Source organism: Arachis ipaensis, chromosome B05 (genome assembly GCF_000816755.2).
Source record: "Arachis ipaensis cultivar K30076 chromosome B05, Araip1.1, whole genome shotgun sequence".
Classification (NCBI taxonomy): domain Eukaryota; kingdom Viridiplantae; phylum Streptophyta; class Magnoliopsida; order Fabales; family Fabaceae; genus Arachis; species Arachis ipaensis.
The window spans coordinates 145,141,565-145,158,965 of NC_029789.2; the positions used below are offsets into that span (position 1 = coordinate 145,141,565).

At 33.2% G+C, this 17,401-nt stretch overlaps 1 protein-coding gene and 1 long non-coding RNA gene across 2 annotated transcripts in view; both read left to right on the forward strand.

Annotated features, from left to right (window-relative positions):
• The window catches only part of LOC107644704, a 100,938-nt gene that overhangs the window by 44,092 nt on the left and 39,445 nt on the right, over positions 1–17,401 (forward strand). The gene's annotated exons all lie outside the window — the stretch shown is intronic.
• On the forward strand, positions 11,924–13,150 carry LOC107644706. Its single transcript, XR_001621381.2, has 2 exons — positions 11,924–11,971; positions 12,205–13,150. It is a non-coding gene; the product is annotated as an uncharacterized LOC107644706 (long non-coding RNA).

A 17,401-nucleotide genomic window follows, 5' to 3' on the forward strand; every position in this document is an offset into this window, starting at 1 on the left:
AGCTACCGGAGCAAAAGACTCATCAAAATCTATTCCCTCTTCTTGATCGTAACCTTGGGCTACTAATCTAGCCTTGTTACGAACAACTTGTCCATCCTCACCAAGTTTATTTTTAAATACCCATTTAGTACCCGTTGCTTTCTTACCATCCGGATGGGGTACTAGTGTCCAAACCTCATTCTTGTCGAATTGAGCAAGCTCTTCTTTCATTGCATTAACCCATTATGGGTCTTCAAGAGCTTGTTTGACATTGTTGGGCTCCATTTGTGACAAGAGAGCAAGATTGCTAGGTTCGGCTTGCCTTTTGGTGGAGGATCTTGTGGTTACACCTTGAGAGGGATCACCAATGATGAAGTCATGAGGATAACCCCTCATGGACTTCCATTCTCTAGGCTTTCGGGTAGGTGTTAAGCTTTGATGAACTTCTGATGGTCTCACTGTTTCAGTTTCTCGTGTCTGCTCAGGAGACAAAATGGAAGTTTCTCCTTCAATCTGAGGAAATAAAACCGGGCTGACAAATTCTTCATTTTGCACAGATTTGAGATTTTCTTTACTTGTTCCAGCCTCTTCACAATCTGAATCATTATCCTTTACAATACTGGGAATTAAGTTAGAATCACAAAAAGTAACATGTATGGATTCCTCTATAGTTCTATGCTCTTTGAGATAAACTCTATAGGCCTTGCTTGTGGTGGAATATCCAACAAACATTCCTTCATAGGATTTTGGATCAAACTTTCCAAGGTTTTCCTTATTGTTAAGTACAAAGCATTTGCATCCAAAAACATGAAAGTACTTAAGATTTGGAGGGGTTCCTTTCCATAGCTCATAAGGGGTTTTCTTTAATCCTTTTCTAATGATTGTTCTATTCAAAATATAACATGCTGTGTTCACAGCTTCAGCCCATAAAAATTTAGGAATCTAATTTTCACATAGCATAGCCCTAGTCATCTCTTGAATGCTTCTATTCCTTCTTTCAACCACCCCATTTTGTTGGGGGGTTCTAGGGCATGAAAAATTATGAGAAATTCCTAAGTCATCACAGAATTTTTCAAAATCTTGATTTTCAAATTCTCTTCCATGATCACTTCTCAAATGGGCAATTTTCAAATCTTTTTCATTTTGAATTTTCTTGCAAAGCGTGGAAAAGGCATGAAAAGCATCATTTTTATAAGCAAGGAAAAGTACCCAACCAAATCTAGAGTAATCATCTACCACCACAAGACCAAAGTGTTTACCTCCTAACTTTGAGTTCTAGTTGGTCCGAAAAGATCAATATGTAACATCTCCAATGGCCTTTTGGTTGAGATTCCATCTTTAGGTTTAAAAGAGGATTTTACTTGTTTGCCCAATTGACAAGCATCACAAGTAAGATCCTTATCAAATTTTATATTTGGAATTCCTCTAACCAGATTTTTCTTAACTAACTTAGAAATTTGGTACATGCTTGCATGTCCCAACTTTCTATGCCATAGCCATTTTTCAGAATCAAGAGATGTAAAGCATGTTACATTTTGTTCTTTTAGGTCCTCAAGAGTTAATCCATACACATTATTGCATCTTTTAGCTTCAAATAAAATATCCCCAGTTTTCTCACAAACAACCAAACAAACAAACTTCTTAAAAACAACTTCAAAACCCAAATCACACAATTGACTAACACTAAGCAATTTATGTTTCAAACCATGTACAAAGAGAACATCATTTATACAAGATGAAAATTTTTTACCAACTTTCCCAACAGCCACTATTTTTCCTTTTGCATCATTACCGAATGTGACAAGTCCTCCATCATATTCATCAAGCTTTATGAAGAAGGTTGTCTTTCTGGTCATATGCCTAGAGCATCCGCTATCCATATACCACATATTTTTCTTTCGTTTGGATGCTAGGCACACCTACAAAACAAGCTTAAGAGACCTTAGGTATCCAAATCTTTTTGGATCCTTTTACGTTAAACCATCTTCTATGTCCTAAGCCATTGTAATCAAAAACAACTTTACAAACTTTATCACCAATCATTCTTTTGCCAAAGAAACATTGAATAGGAAAGTGACCATTTCGATTGCATAGCCTACAAAATCTTGGAGTTGCTGTTTTGTTAAAGTAGGTTGGGTCTTGATACCTTGTATCATTTGAAGATGAAGCAATGTTTTCAAAATGAGATTTTTCAGTTTTATAAAACCCTAACCCAGCCTTATCATAAAGAGGTTTTTGACTAGCCAATATTTGATTCAGATTTTCAGAACTTTGTGTGAACTTGGCTAAGTCTTCCTTAAGCCTTTTAACCTCTTTAAGCAACTCTTCATTTCTTTTAAAACAGTTTACATATGCAAGAACAGAATGGTCACTTTTACAGCTTCTAACTTGGGCTCTTAACTGCTTATTCTCTTCAACAAGGTCACAAGCAGTTTCGGCCTCTCTCACTTTCTCTTTAAGAAAACTATTTTCAGCCTTAAGAATGGTGATTTGTTGTTCAAGTTCTTGATTTTCCATCTTTCCTCTTTTCGGCTTCTCCTCTCTTTTTAACTTGGGACAATCAGATTTGAAATGTCCCATTTCCTTGCAGTTGTAACAGGTTACCTTGCTAAGGTCTTTCTTTACTCTCCTTGAGCTGCTGCCTTTGCCTTTGAGCTTCATCATTTTCCTGAATTTTTTGGCAAACAACACAAATTCATGTTCAGAGGAGTTATCACTGGATTCTTCATCCAGAGGGTTAGTCATAGAAGAAAAAGCGATTCCTTTCTTTTTTGAATCTTTTTTCAAATAGATGTTTTCAAAAGCAAGAAGATTTCCTCTCAAATCATCACAAGTCATGGAGTCTAAGCTACTGGTCTCAGAAATAATTAAAGCTTTTGTTTCCCACTCTTTTGTGAGACATCTCAGCACTCTTTTCACTAGCACAGAATCAGGATATGTAATTCCTAGAGCATCTAAGCCAACAATGATGATGTTGAATCGTTCAAACAGTTCATCAATGGACTCTCCTTCCTTCATTGCAAACATTTCATACTCTCTGTTCAACATGTCTATCCGAGTCTTCTTTACAATGGTGGTTCCTTCATGGGTGATTTGCAATTTGTCCCAGATTTCCTTTGCCGCTGTGCATCTTGATACCCGTCGGTACTCCTCGAAGCTGATAGCACAGTTGAGCAGGTTTACTGCCTTGGCGTTTAACTCCACCTTCTTCTTATCTTCCTCGGTCCAGCTTGCTTCTGGTTTGAGAGAAACTATTCCTTCAGCACTTGTGTTAGTTGGAAATTGAGGGCCTTCCAAGATGATCTTCCAAAGTCTGTAGTCTACTGCTTGCACAAAGATCTTCATTCTCTCTTTCCAATAGGTATAGTTTTTCCCATTGAAAAGAGGCGGTCTGTTGCTTGACTGTCCTTCTGTAAGATTGTAGGACACCACATTTGAGCCACTGTTTTCTGCCATGAGGATCTTTACTCCAAGCTGCAAAGCTTGATCTCTTTGAGACCAAGCTCTGATACCAATTGAAGGTTTCAGTGGCTAAGAGAAGGGGAGGTTGAATCTTAGCCCCCTTTTCGCTTGATAACCCTTGCTGACCTGTGAAACCAATTCAGAAAACTTTTTGTCTTTTTATCTCGTCACTGGATACGAGACTTTTTCTTTTGTCTCGTCCTTAGCCACGAGACTTTTCTTTTTGTCTCATTACTTGGCACGAGATATTTTTGGTTTTTGCTCCTGTGCAGTAGAAACAGAAATGGAGTAGAGAAGAGAGAAAGATTACACCCAGATATATCTTGGTTCAGCTGCTAAGTGCAGTGCAGCCTACATCCAGTCTCCATCACAAGCATGATGGAATTTCACTATAATCAATCTGATTACAAACTGTAAAGTGCTAACCCAACTTACAAGGAGATTCCCACAGAATCATGAAACACAACATAGATGAACAAAGAAACTCTAAGACATCTATGGCTTTTTCTTTTAATTTTGCACTCTTTGCCTTTTTTCGCTCTATGACTTTTTCATACAAACCTCACTGTTTGCCTTTTTCCATGAGACTCAAGACATGATAAAATTAAATAGAAAAATACTAAACAGAATACATTGAAGGAGAAGAGAAATTTGTTAGCTCAGGTAGCTCTGAGAACTCTGTGCCTTGCACTCTCAAATTTTCTCCTTGCTTCAAACAGTGGTAGTTCACTCTTTTTATAGAAGAGGGAAGCCTCCACACTTGAAGCCAAAACCCAAGCTTAACTTCTAACTCCTTCAAGAAACAGAACTGGTTAGGCCACATAGAGAGAGAAGAGACAACCATGCAAAACCCAACATGCAATTACCTCTAGTCCTTTCTTGATCATCATTCTTCATCAATCCGAGCTCTCCATCCTTGGCTTGCTCTCCAATATGGATTTCTGGCCCTTGATGCTTCATGATAATGATGACTTCATCTGCTTCAATCTCTGCCTCTACCATCACTTCGCCACTCTAGCTACTTCCTGTGGTGGTTGAGCAGAATCAAAGACAAGCCATGCTTCAAGAATCTCATCTTGCTGGCCGATTCTTCTTCTTCCTTTTTTTGAGCATAAAGAGCTCAAGATTACCTCACCAAATCTAACCATATTTGGTGAAAATTTCAGCCACAGCTCATTTTTATTTTAGTATATTTTCTTGCCATCATTGTGATGGTCTTTAGGCTTGCTCTCCCTTCCTTTCGGTAGCTTATTTTTGCTTCTATGGCTACCAATGTTTCCTGGTTAAAGACCGAAAGAGAGAGGAAGGAAAGATGAGAGAGAATGAAGAGTAAAAGCAATTAATTGAAATAGAACATATTAAATGGGATTGCTTTTACTTCCCTTGCTTGAGTGGCGTGCTGCATTGATCAAATCAATCATGTCACTCATATTCTCTCTCTCATTTATGTTTCCAATGCTGGCAAATTAAATTTTGAAATCCATCCCTTAACAAGAGATTGAATCCGTTGGAAAGCATGGAGTCAATTTGCTTTCTTTCATTATGTATCGGATCAAGCATTGGATCTTTGGTTTGATATGGGCTTCATGTTGAAATTCAATAAAAGCTGGCCCAATTAATAACATTTGTTTTCCTGATGTATATTTTTCGGATCATGCATTGAGCAAATAGGGAAGCATTCATTTGGGCTTGTAGCAATAATAAATCAATCTGGCCCATGTAACAACACATTGTTTCAGCCACAATAATTCAACATTAAAGTTGAAATTCTTAGAAGTATATTGGGCTTGTACCAGATTTTCATTTTTGGCCCAATCTGAACCTGCATTGCAAAAATTAATTTAATCATTTTAATTTAGTATCAATAATTTTTGCAACTGATTTTATTAATAATGTTTGATCATCACTTAATTAGAAATAGAGTTTTCCAAACTCATCAATTACATATACAAGTAAATTGAATCAAGATTGATATAACATATATATAGTAAATTATAAATTTACTTTAGTTGATTTACATTGAAAGAGTATAAATTGAATTCAGTTGATTCGATTAATATAAATTTATTTTAGGACATGTATGTAAGCTAATTCACTTTTTTAGGACATTGATGTAATTTTAATTATTTTACGGTGTAAATCCTCAATTATATCACACAATCAATTTCAGATATCTAAAGTAGTAATGAAAACAAATCAGATAATTGTCCATTATTTAAATGGCAGTGCGTTCTGCATCATTTAGAAGTTTCAAAAAGCCCCATTTACCTATGAAACTTGATTCGAGATTCTACCAATACTGGGTTCTTTACTGAAACCTTAAACGTATACACTTCCATGGTTTCACACACCGCTGAGCATGGGAATACCTTCACTTACCCTTTGCTAAAGGCCTGTGCCAACCTTGGTTTCATTATTCATGGACTATGATTCTTTCAATTAAATAAATAGAAAATACATCCCTTTCATTTTTACTTGATTTGATTTGTTATTTTTTCAAATTATATGTTTTGACTTCACTTTAAAAATTTTTTTATTTTATTTTTCCAACAAAGTAGCACAAATAGTGATAAGGAGTTATTTTCAGTCTAGGATACTTATTTCTTTTTAAACCAGTAGAATCTAATATTGTTTAAGAAAAACTAAGCCTAATGAATAATAATTATACATTTATGGTTGTGATTGCAAATACAATTCAAGTACTTACAATTTATATCGGCTTCCTTTTTTTTTTCTTATTCTATTTAGATTTGCTATATATATTCCCAATCAATCAATTTGATTGGTTTGATGTTTAGTCCTATATATTAGAGATCTTGATTAGGAGAGAAACAAATAGAGCTAGCAAAACGAAACACCATTGAAATTTTTCTAAACTTTATGTTGGAATCTAATTTATTTTTCGTTACATTTTGAAAGGCACAGCACAAGCACAAGACCTTAATCTCTGTTTGTTTTCATCCTTTTTTTTCAATGCAAATGGCAAACCATAGCGATCAGATTCCTAATGATCTTGCTCTGAAAATTCTAGCAAAATTACCGGTTAAATCTTTGAAGCGATTTAATTGCGTACGTAAGTCTTGGCTAAATTTACTTGAGAATCCTTATTTTAAGAGCATGTACTACGAGAATTTAAAATCTAAAACTGCCCACTCATCGTCTCTCCTTCTATGGAGATTATTTTACCAAAGAGATAAAAACGTCCGTAGTGAAAATAATGTGCATTTACTTTCTGGAGAGAGATATGAAAACATGGTTACATTAGTTTTGCCAACTTTGGTTGAGAGTTATGGTCCCGGCGAGGTTCTAGAATGTGTTAATGGCATTATATGTCACTATGCACGAGGTCATGAGGTAATCGGACTTTGGAACCCCAAAACCGACGAGCGTAAAATTATTCCGCCGGGTATTACTGATGATGAGCCCGGCTATGATCGGCATGTAAGTGTTCATGGATTTGGTTATGATAATGTGAATGATGATTATAAAGTGATTCAATGTGTATATTATATTTATGATCCAATGGAATTAGAAGAGCATGCTCTAACAATTTGGCAAATTTATAGTCTAAAATGTAATTGTTGGAAGAAACTTGATCTTGAAATGACTAAAAAAAAAAATATAAGTAAAGCTTCTATAGCATACTTGAATGGAGTATGCCACTGGTGGGGTAGCGAGTTTGCCACGAATGGACTCGAAGAACAAGTACTTGTGTCATTTAACCTCAGCACTGAAACATTTCGAACAACATCAATTGTTTGGCTGCAAGAAAATGATGATGGCCCTACCAGAACTTTGGTAGTGCTCAACGACTCTGTTACTCTGATTTCCTCTTTTGCTCAGAATAATAGCATTGAAATATCCATTTTGGGTGAAGTTGGTGTGAAGGAATCTTGGGTGAAACTTTTCACATTTAGATTTGGACCTTTTCCAAAATATTGTGCATTCAGAATGGGGAACAAATGTGATGTAATCTCTCGTATCAACAGGCGATGAATTGGCTTCCTTTGATGTCATCACGGGCAAAATAGTTCACAATATTAATATCAAAACAAGAAGATTTGGTACATGGATTTATAAGGAAAGCCTCCTTTCTTTCACGAAAGAAATTAATTGATTAATAAATATATAAATTTAAATGTAAGATGTACTTAAATGGAATATGAAAAGAGTATGTAAACTAATTTTAGTATTCATGTTGGTTGAAATTAATTTGATAAGTCAATTTATATTATATTCTAATATTTTAAAATAGTCAATTATATTTCATATTTTAAAAAATAAGATTTTTGGTGTTAGAAAACAATAAATTATATCACACAAATCAGCTTTGGATATCTGAAGTATTAATGAAAACAAATTGAATAATTGCCCATTATTCAAACTTGAACTTGTGTATTCTCAAGTTACTTTTGTAATCAAACGTGGATGCGATAAAGAGGAATCTCTTGAAAATTTGCTAATAACTATGTATGCAAAATGGATATTTAATTTGCTAATAACCTTGTATCTGCTAGAAGGATATATTTTTTTTAAAGTAAAAGGTCAACACAATAAAGTGAAGCATACAGAGACAGACTAATATCACAAACTTATTTAATTACATGATCACATCAAAATAGTAAAAGTCCCCACATCATCTTTGGTATAGCCATCAACAACGAAAGTCTTTGGTATAGCCATCAACAACGAAAGGGAATGACACTTGTCCATTCATTCACACTAGTTACGGTCATGTCGATGATCTCTTCAACACCTTTGCTTTTATTCTTAAAAATTCTCATGTTCCTTTCTAGCCAAATGTTCCATATAATCGCACAAAAGCTCCTCAACCGCTGCTTTCGACCTTTCTTACTCCTCGGCTCCTCTGTCCAGCTTAGAAAATGCTCTTTCATCGAACCCGGAAAAGACCATTGATATTTAATTTGATTTTATCAAAAAGAGCATTTTCTCAGTTTGAAAGGCTTGTACGAACAAATTTTAGACCAAATGGACCAACAGTTGCCACTGTTTTATCAGCTTGTGCTGATATAGGATCAATTAGCATAGCACAAGAGATGGAAGATTATATTTCTCTAAGGATGTGTGTGGTTGGAAAAATTATAAAAAATTCATAAGAATTTTAAGATGGAAATATCATATGACCATGTTTAATTTAAAATTTAAAAAGCTATTTTCAAGCAAATTTGATTTCAAAAAATCAAAATACCATCATTTAATTCCCACTTTTTCTTTGGATATATTTAATTCCCATAAGAATGAAATTTTTATAACAAAATAATATTTGAACCACACATCCTCTAAATAGATTGGAATATAATCTACAAATTCAAATATCTCTCATACACGTATACTCCATGTGTGGAAGCATCAAGAAAGCTAGAGAAGTATTTGAAAAAGCAACAGACAAAGATTTAATTGGTTGGTCTTCCATGATAAATAGCTATGCTATTCATGAGATGGGGAAAGAAGCCATTGATCTATTTCTTATACATACTAAAAAAAGTACCTTTTTCACCAAAAAAAAATAGCATGTTGGTAAATTCTGAAGTCTGAACGGACAATAAATTATTATTAGAAGTGGCAGGAGTTGCCAGATTTTCAGAATATGTAGAGAAAATTGGACTAGATTAAACGATACTTGATAATATAAAATTAAGTTTGATGCATTAAAATTATTGAAATACTTAAATAATCATGATAGAAGTGTAAAGTTTGTATGCCATCATTATTATGATAACAATATATGGCATTTAAAGTTAATAATAGTTACAAAATCTAATTATTTTAATAGTTCGATAATATTTTATTGGTATATATATTTATAATTAAACTGAAACTATATTCATCACTACATATGTTAAATTTAAAATCTTTTAATTTTTTATGTATCACTCGTTATCTTAAATTAAGTGTATCTTTTTAATTGTATATAATTATTAAATTTTATTGAGAAAAAAATAGTAAAAACTTTATTATATATACCATTTTTTAAAATTAATTCACCAATATTTAGTATAACACCCTACCATACTTAGTATTATGCTTAAGTCATAAGACTGAGAAAGTAAGGTATTACGACCTCTAAGAATATATACATAATAATAATAATAAAGAAAAAGATATTTAACTAGGAGTCTTCAAAAACGGGTAAAACAAAATCGCAAAATAAAAAGTGCAACGCTTAGGAAAGGATTACTTGCGTGCTAAGAAACCTAATAGGAACATGATAAAGATAAGCAAAAGAGTAAAGGACAACCAAGGAAGCAGCATAACTAGTCTCTGACTCAGCCTGCAAAGCTAAGGCTGGTCGGAGGGTATATATATACATATAAACATACATAAGTGTTCTCAAAATATCCCAAAATACACTATAATATCAAAATAACTCCTATCTCTCCCTCAACCTCTAAGAGGAGCAGCATACATAAGTTACTTGGAGAGTAAGCTAAACATATATATACATATATACAGCCAGAAGCCAAAATACACCCAATGACTATTTCGCTTTCCAGGATCCAGACGCCTAGCGAGGAGCCTCTCGACCTGCATCTGAAAAACAACAATACAAAATGGAATGAGAACCGGAGGTTCTCAGCATGGTAAAAGTGCCACACGTATAATAAATAAGGTCCTGAGAATGCCATAGGCAATCCTAGAACTCTGTTATACAATTATCCAACTTAATTACTAATTAGAAGCTATAAATAGGGGTAGGTATTCTAAATCTACCTAACTTACTCAATTTCAATCCTAATCTAACACCAAACCATTTCTCCATTTCCTCCATCCCTCCATCATCCACAATGCAACAGAAACAAGCAACCAAACAAGGTCACGCACAAGTAATGAGCAGATAGTACAAATAGCAGGTGATATATATCAATTAGGCAAACCCAGGAAATACATAGCAATCAAAACAAACAAATGCATATGATGCATGTCTGTCCTATGGCTGATGGGGTCCATCTGTCGGTTATCCAGTCAACCCGACAAGTCCGAAAACCTTAGACTGTCCCCCGTCGCGCATCCCCAAGAGTCTATGCATAGAGTTTACATTCAATCATCATATAAATCACTCAATGGGGATTATCCATACCCGGGAATTTATACGTGCTCGGTCACCCTTACGACGTAGGGTTAACAGAGTATCGAGAATCAACCTGGAACACGTGGTGGCGAGCCACGGTTTTTACCCAGGAAAACTCATATCTCATATATCATCATTCATAAGCCATTTCATAGTCATAATCATTATTTAATCATTCATCAAGTCATGGCATGTTAACTCCTTTTATTAACAACCTCCCTTTCACATTTTTCATCATCATTCCCTTATAATTCATCTTGATTACCCTTTCCGGGTCCTGACCAAACTATTTATCAAACTCTTCTCAACCTTCTTAATATCGAATAATCTTAAAATCAACCCAACTCTAACATTAAATCAATCACATCACACGAAGATTAAACTTTAACTTCTCGAACCCATGACTATCACCAAGACATCCTCGACAGTCTATTTTCTTTTCTGTTTTTAATATAACAAATGAATTCGGAATTGCGCAAACTTTATGTTCAGGCGTTCATCTTGAAATAAGCTTTCTAATAAACTAAAGATCATAATTTTCTGATTTCTCTAGCCTCAGGAATAAAGGAAAAACCGTGACTGCTCTGCAGTGCATAAAACCAGAAAAACAGCAGCAACATGTGATATTCAAAAAATATAAAATCCAAGTTAAATTCAATGACTTTAAAAATTAATGTAGTTAAACTTTACTCATCCAGGTTTCTTTTTCAATTGGTTCTGAGTTAATACCATTTTTAATGAAGAAGTTACATTACCTGGAAGTTAAGTAAAAATGAGTCAAAATCTGTTTTAAAAACCAACAAGCTTAGTACCTTTCAATTTGAATAACTTTTATTACAAAACTCCAATTAAGCTAAATTTTGGTTTGGGAACTCCTAGCTCATCCAGAAATGTCTTAGTTGCAACCCAATTGCTATTCAATTCTAAGAGTTACAAGCATTGGAAGTTGGTGCATAGCTTGCTGAAATCTATTTCTTTTCACCTTTGACTACCAATATTCAAAAATTCACAACTCCCAATCCTCAACTCTTAAAATTCTGAAGTTTTAGAGAAATAAAGCAAATTAATTAAATTTTATAATAAAATTGGTTTCGCTCCAAAACTCAATTCGTAGATGTCGCAGCAAGACAAACAAGTTGCTGCCCTGTTTGAAAGAGAGAAAATGCAGAAGGAACAACAAAAAAGAGAGAAAATGCAGCTTTTAATTTTAGCATCCGATTCTTAAGAACAAATGTAAAATAAAGATTCCAATTTTAACTTCATCTCTCATCTGGGTCGTTCTCAATTTCCTCATCTGGGGTTCGTCTTCCTTTTCACCTCATTCCTCTCATTCTCTCGTATTCCATTTTTTTTAAATTGTCCTTATAGTTTTTCCATCAATTGGGGTGTTGAAAGAAAACTAATGCACGCATCGCCCTGTTCCTGCTCAATCGACTTAAGGTATGATAGCCCCATTTCCATTTGGTTAAGTTATGAATGAATTTTGGTTAAAGATCAATGTTTAACCTGCTGCTGTTTTTAGAATTTACATGCTTTAGATATATCTATGTTTCTTTCTCTTTTAAAGTTTGCTTAGAGGGTGCGTGTTCCTTGTTCTCTATGTTGTAACTTGTATAGTCCGACAAGCCTTCAACTTTGCATGTCTTTCTGAAAAGATTATAGTATCTCTACAGGAAGCATTCTGAGAAGCTTTAGTGCTCCCGAACTCTGAGTGCATAAGCATTTCATGGATGCTGGCTGAAAAGGAGAATTGGATTCCTCGGACTGTTGCTCCATACATGTGGGTTAAACAAGAATGTGGACACGATACCTCTGCTTCAAATGATAAAACTAGCGCAAGGATATCAGTTGATGGTTCGGGGCTAACACCCCAAAACCAACATGGGGCCAAGTCTATAGTAGAACCAGTTAGGAAATCGTTTTCTTTCGGATGAGCATCATCTTCCTCTTGTCCAATAGTATTAAAGAGCAGCAGCCAAAGTTTTGTCCAACTGTCAACACCTTTTCTAGAGGCTTACATAATGCAACAAACTGAGGATTTGAAAGAACTTCCAGCATCTTCCATAGAGAATGAGAATAGAGATGAAACACGGGAAGAGAAGACGGAGGATATTACTGTCTATCAACCACAAACACTCTATTCTCTGCTTATGGATAAACAAGTTAGTCCATCTGAACAGAAAAAAAATCGGGAAGAGGGAAAAGATGTTTGATTTGCGAAAGAGGATGAGCGAGAAGTTGGAAGAAAAGAGGCGTCACTTTGTTGAAAAGATGAGAGGACCATGAGAAAATGAGAACAAAAGTAGAGATCAGAACTCTGATTTCTGTTACTGATTTGTTGATCATGTCAGATATTAGCAACCATTCTTAAAAGAATCTTTTGATTGATGAATTGTACATCTTATAGGTTCTTAGAAGATCTAATTTAACTAGATGTATACTTTACTAAGTGACAGAAATTACTGTTAATGCATTCCATGGAGTTACAAATCCACAGGGTAACATAGATAGAAGATTCATTTAATTGTTGATTAACAAATTATATGACACAGACATGCCATAGAGATTACAGAGAAATGATATACAGATTCATATACCCTCTCATTTGAAGGGTGAGTTTCTATTCAGTTTTGTTTTGTTTGCTTACATTTTCTCTTTCTCCTATCAGTGCTTATCACATATAGGGTTTGTCACACAAATAAAAACTTCCATCTTGCTAAGCTTAATAAAGTTATGATGTTAGCATTCATAATTCTGATTTGCTTTTCTAGATCCTCTTTCATTTCCTCCAAACATACCAACTTTTGCCGCAGAACTTTTTCTGTTGCCACCGTATCAGGGAACTGATTCTTGTTATTTTCAAGGTCAGATTTTAAGTTATCAGCTCTCGACAGTTATAAAGCAGTGGACTCAATTTTCATATTTGCTTCAATGTAGCTACTACTACAATGTGCAAAATGCTCTCATTGCTCCTGATAAACCATCATTAGCAGACAAACTGGAGAGATAATCTAAGCTGGTTTTCATGATGCAGCAATGTTGAGCATCCAAGAACACTGAAGCATCATTATTATTGATGGTGAAGTCTAGTACTATTTATCATGGAAGACCAAACAGTTGAATCTTTATCTGCCACTTTTTCAAATACTTCTTTGGCTTTCTCGATGCTTCCACACTTGGAGTAGCTGTGTATGAGAGATGTTTGGACTTAGATCAAATTCCAATCCATTTAGAGAAATATAATCTTCCATCTCTTGTGCTACGCTAATTGATCCTAAGTCAACAAACAGTGGCAGCGATTAGTCCATCTGGTCTAAATTCTGTCCGTACAAGCCTTCTAAACAAATGCAATGCCTCCAATGGGTGATACGAATGGGCATATCCTGCAATCATTGATGTCCATGAGAAAATGCTCTTTTTGATAATCAAATCAAATATCCTTCTAGCAGAGGCAAGGTCACTGACTTTTGCATACATAGTTTTTAGCAAATTTTCAATAGACTACTTTTGCATCCACATTTGAGTACAAAAGTAACTTGAGAATACACAAGTCTAAGTTTGAATAATGAACAATTATCCGATTTGTTTTCATTATTACTTCAGATATCCAAAATTAATTCGTGTGATATAATTTTTTTTTTTAACACCAAGAGTCGTATTCTATGATGCACCGACACTGACACGGGACACGACACAAAACGGGACACGCCGACACACAAATTCTATGATACGGGGACACGCATACATATAAAATATAAAGTATTTTTTATATAAATCTCAATAATATTTTAACATTTTATAGATATTAAAATATAAATTATTTTTTATTTATTTTTAATATCTTATTTTAATTATATCAAGTATTTAAAAAAATTTTTTTGTTTTAATAAATAATATTATATACTATATCTAAATTTATTTCAAGAATATATATTAAGAATAAGACTGGACATGCTGACAGGTGATGGTATTTAGGTGTATCCAAACGTGTCTGGAGAAAAATTTTTTATTTTCTATTAAGACACGGTTGGACACAGCGGACAGACACGCGTGTCGGATGAGTGTTGGTGAGTGTTGTGTCAAAAATGTGTCCGACACGCAAACACAGCAACACAGCAAAGTGTACGTGCTTCATAGGTCGTTTTTTTTTTTAAATATGAAACATAATTGACCAGCTCAAAATATTATAATGAAATACAAATTAACTTATCAAATCAATTTCAACTACCAATATAATATTAAAATTAGTTTTAATCTTAGAAAGTGTACATACTCTTCCCATACCCCATTTAAGTATATCTTACATTTAAATTTGTATATTTACTAATCAATTAATTTTTTTTGTGAAAGAGAGGAGGCTTTCCTTGTAAATCCATGTACCAAACATTCTTGTTTTGATATTAATATTGTGAATTACTTTGTCCGTGATGACATCAATGGAAGCCAATTCATTACTGTCATCTCCTATATAAAATATTACATCACATTTGTTGCCCATTCTCATTGGATAACGAAATTCTGATGGAAAGGGTCCAAGTGTGAAAAGCTTCACCCAAGATTCCTTCACACCAACTTCACCCAAAATGGATATTTCAATGCGATTATTCTGAGCAAAAGAGGAAATCAAAATAACAGACTCGTTGAGCACTACCAAAGTTCTGGTAGGGCTATCATCATTTTCTTGCACCCAAACAATTGATGTGGTTCGAAATGTTTCGGTGCTGAGGTTAAATGACACAAGTACTTGTTCTTCGAGTTCATTCGTGGCAAACTCGCTACCCCACCAGTGGCATACTCCATTCAAGTACGCTATAGAAGCTTTATCTACATCTTCCTTCTGAGTCATTTCAAGATCAAGTTTCTTCCAACAATTACTTTTTAGACTATAAATTTGCCAAATTCTTAGAACAGGCTCTTCAAACAAAGTTCGACCATAAATATAATATACACATTGAATCACTTTATAATCATCATTCACATTGTCATAACCAAATCCATGAACACTTACATGCCGATCAAAGCCGGGCTCATCATCACTAATACCTGGAGGAATAATTTTATGCTCGTCGGTTTTGGGGTTCCAAAGTCCTATTACCTCACGACCTCGTTCATAGTGACATATAATGCCATTAACACATTCTAGAACCTCGCCGAGACCATAACTCTCAACCAGAGTTGGCAAAACTAATGTAACCATGTTTTCATATCTATCTCCAGAAAATAAATGCACATTATTTTCATCCCTCTGGTAAAATAATCTCCATAGAAGGAGAGACGATGAGTAGGCAGTTTTAGATTTTAAATTTTCTTAGTACATGCTCTTAAAATCAGGATTCTCAAGTAAATTTAGCCAAGACTTTCGCACGCAACTAAATCGCTTCAAGGATTTAACGGATAATTTTACTAGAATTTTCAGTGTAAGATCATTAGGAATTTGATCGTTATGGTTTGCCATTTGTATTGAAAAAAAAAAAGATGAAAACAAATAGAGATTAGGGTCTTGTGCTTGTGCTGTGCCTTTTAAAATGTAACGAAAAATAAATTAGATTCCAACATAAAGTTTAGAAAAAATTTCAATGGTATTACGTTTTTCTAGTTCTATTTGTTTTTCTCCTAATCAATATCTCTAATATATAGGACTAAACATCAAACCAATCAAATTGATTGATTGAGAATATATATAGCAAATCTAACTAGAATAAGAAAACAAAAAGGAAGCCCATATAAATTGTAAATACTTGAATTGCATTTGCAATCACAAACATAAATGTATAATTATTATTCACAAGTGTAATTATTTGTGCCATACACGTGATAAGATTGATATTATAATTTTAAATTATTTTTTAAAAATTAATTTGAATTATAATAATTTGATTAATAAAAAATTAATATGTTATGCATTGTTTATTTTTTTTAATCTAGTGTTAATTGGATTAACTCTAAAATAGTTATTAATTAGTTTTAATAATCTACTTTCTTCAATAAATCACAGATATATACTTAATGTGATTATAAATAATATAATAATAGTTAAATCCACAAACAAATATATTGGCTATTATCACACTATAAAACAAATTAAATATAAAGACTATTAGCACTTATAAATCTATAAAATTGCACTATCTTTGATTCGTGCAAGAGTTTACTTATCAAATAAACTTAAAATATAAACCACAAATATTTATAAAATGAACCTAGCATCACTTGAAAGAATCATGAAAAATAATCAACTTACCTTATCAACCATGAGAACCATTTCTATATAAGTCGTCTTGTTCTTGTCAAATTTGGATGGGACTTTCCATAACCTTATTGTAGCGACCCTCAGTTTTAAAAATATAAATATAAATAAGTTATAATTTATTTCATAAATTGGAGTTTTCTATTTTTAGAAATTATTTTATTATCAATAATTGAACTAATTTTATAACTATTTGAATTCAATCAAATTCATATTATTATTATTATATATATATATATATATATATATATATATATATATTATGATAAAATATTTTACATAATTAAAACTATAATTCTAGTCATTTATAAGAAATGAAACTTATATGTATATCTTAATTTGAGTAATTGATATTTCAATTTAGAAATAGAATTTAGTTAATAATATTATTATCGAGTTCGATATCTACCAATATAAGTAAATATCAGTATTTTTGTTGAGCTTAGCTTTGCTAATGCTTCATCAAATATCTTTCACTCTTAAGTTACTAATGTCATTTAGATTAGTAACTCATATATTATTAACTTTATATATAAATTATTATTATTATTATTATTATTATTATTATTATTATTATTATTATTATTATTATTATTATTATTATTATTATTATTATTATTATT